Source organism: Urocitellus parryii, unplaced genomic scaffold (genome assembly GCF_045843805.1).
Source record: "Urocitellus parryii isolate mUroPar1 unplaced genomic scaffold, mUroPar1.hap1 Scaffold_2627, whole genome shotgun sequence".
Taxonomy (NCBI): domain Eukaryota; kingdom Metazoa; phylum Chordata; class Mammalia; order Rodentia; family Sciuridae; genus Urocitellus; species Urocitellus parryii.
The window spans coordinates 24,023-26,653 of record NW_027552543.1 but is presented as its reverse complement, the minus strand read 5'-3'; the positions used below and the strand labels follow the sequence as shown (position 1 = coordinate 26,653).

General features: G+C 34.4%; 1 non-coding gene across 1 annotated transcript; it reads left to right on the top strand.

The window, feature by feature from the left end:
• Nucleotides 1–1,427: 1,427 nt before the first annotated feature.
• Nucleotides 1,428–1,553, top strand: LOC113183428 (small nucleolar RNA SNORA63). The gene has a single exon (XR_003300879.2). It is a non-coding gene; the product is annotated as a small nucleolar RNA SNORA63 (small nucleolar RNA).
• Nucleotides 1,554–2,631: the final 1,078 nt, after the last annotated feature.

Here is a 2,631-nt window from a genome sequence, read left to right as displayed (position 1 = left end):
AAAAAACACCATGGTATTGGCACCAAAACAGACAAGTAGACTAATGGTACAGAATAAAAGACACAGAAACAAACTACATACAGTTATCTCATACTAAACAAAGGTGCCAAAAACATACATTGGAGGAAAGATTGTCTGTTCAACAAAAGGTGCTGGGAGAACTGCAAATCCATATGCAACAAAGTGAAATTAAAACCCTATCTCTCACCATGCACAATATTCAACTCAAAGTGGATCAAGGACCAGAGACCTTGCACCTAATACAGGAAAATATAGGCCCAATTCTTCATCATGTCGGATTAGGCTCCAATTTCCTTAATAATACTCCTAAAGTGCAAGAAATAAAATCAAGAATTAATAAATGAGATGGATTCAAATGAGAAAACTTCTTGTCAGCAAAGAAACAATCAATGAGGTGAAGAGAGAGCATACATTTTGGGAGCAAATTTTTGCCACATGCACATCAGATAGAGCACTAATGTTTAATATATATATATATATATTTAAAAAATTAAAAAAAAAATAAACCCAATACATGGACTAAAGAGCTGAACAGACACTTCTCAGAATAAGATATATAATCTATCAGCAAATATATGAAAAAAAATGTTTATTTCTAGTAATTAGAGAAATACAAATCTAAACTACTCTAAAATTTCATCTCATGCCAGTTATAATGGCAGTTATCAGAAATAAAAATACAGTCTTTTAAACAAATGGTGTGAAGAAAAACAGATAGCTATATATAAAAACTAAAAAGTATACCCTTCTCTCTCATCCTGCACAAAAGTCAAAATGGACCACAGTCTTGGGAATTAGACAAGAAACTTGTACAACTACTAAGAGAAAACATGTTCAACAGTCCATCATATAGATGGTTGCACTGACTTCCTTTAAACGACCCCCAAAGCACAATAAAGAAAACCAAGAATGAATAAGTGGGATAAATAAAGTAAGAGCTTCTTCAGAGCAAAGGAAGTGATGACGTGAGAGCCTACAGAATGGGAGAAAATCTTGACCAGTTCAACATGTAAAGCAATAAGGGAAATACATATCAAAAATACATTAAGATTTCATTTTAATCCAGTCAGAGTGCCAATGATCAAGAATATGAACAACAATAAATGTTGGCAAGGTTGTGAGGGAAAAAAGGTACATTTATACATTATTGGTGAAGTTGCAGACGAGTACAACCACTCTGGAAAATGGTATGGCGATTCCTCAGAAAACTTAGGATGGAACCACCATATGATCCAGCTTTCTCATTCTTTGACATTTTCCCCTAAGATCTAAAATCAGCATGCTACAGTGATACAGCCACATTAATGTTTATAGTAGCACAATTCACAGTAGCTAAATCATGGAATCAGCCCAGATACCTGTCAATAAATGGTTTAATTGGGTAAATTAAGAACTTGTGAGATATGATGCAGGTACAGTTACAATATAACTGAAGTGTTTTATTGTCATTTCCCCTGCTTAAAGCATTTGATACATTACTATCTCTGTCTAGTTCATTCCATGATAAGACAGAGATGCTTGGTGACAAACATTATTCTCAAGAAAAGGAGTTCCAGTGGCACACTCCATTAGTTCAGTACTTATAAGAAATTGTTATATATATATATATATATATATATATATATATATATGTATATATAAAAGCTAAAGCTACAGTTATATAAAGGAAAGGGAAGACAAGGATAGGATAAAATAAAGAAATAATCAAATATATATTAAGAGGTGAGCAAAAATGTCCAATAGAGTAGAGAAGAAAGGGGGAAAAGAGGGAGAATAGAAGAGCAAATGGGAAGGAATGGGGGAAATCATGAACTGAAATCAATTTTCACGCATGTATGAGGTTTCTTGGGATGACCCCAACTACTATGAATAACTATAAAGATCTAAAAAAAGAAAATCTCCAATTGAAAGCTGGATTCATTGGTCACACCTATAGTGCCAGCTACTCAGGAGGTTAAGGCATTAAGACTGTAAATTCAAAGCCAGTCTGGGCAATTTAGTAAGCAATTGGTAGAACTTCCCTGGGTTCAATTCAAAACACTACAATTAGAATAGTAATAAAAATAAATTTCTCATTCATAAAAAAAGGGAAGAAAGAAATCCAACTCTCAAAGTAAAAAATTGCCAGCACTAGTTGCTTTAAATATGACCTATTTCTTAATAAATCATGAGGAAAGAAAACATCCTGAAGATATACCAGAAATGATTCTTCAACTAAATTTTGTTTCTTTGACCATGTAATAAGATCAAATGAGTAAAAAATCCATTCCTATTTTTAATTGCTAACTTATAAAGAAAAGTCCCACTAGGGTTTTGTTTTGTTTTGTTTGTTTGCTTTTTTTTGGGGGGGGGTGTCCTGGGTTGAACTCAGGGGCACCTGACCATGAATCACATCCCCAATCCTTGCATTTTATTTAGTGACAGGGCCTGAGTTGTCTCCCTGAGTTGTCTCACTGAGTTGCTCAGCATCTCACTGTTGCTGAGGCTGGCTTTGAACTCACAATCCTCTTACCTCAGCTTCCTGAGTGGCTGGGATTACAGGCATGTGCCACCATGCCTCATAATTCCCATTATTTTAATTGTGGAGAGTACCCCTGAATCATTCCAATG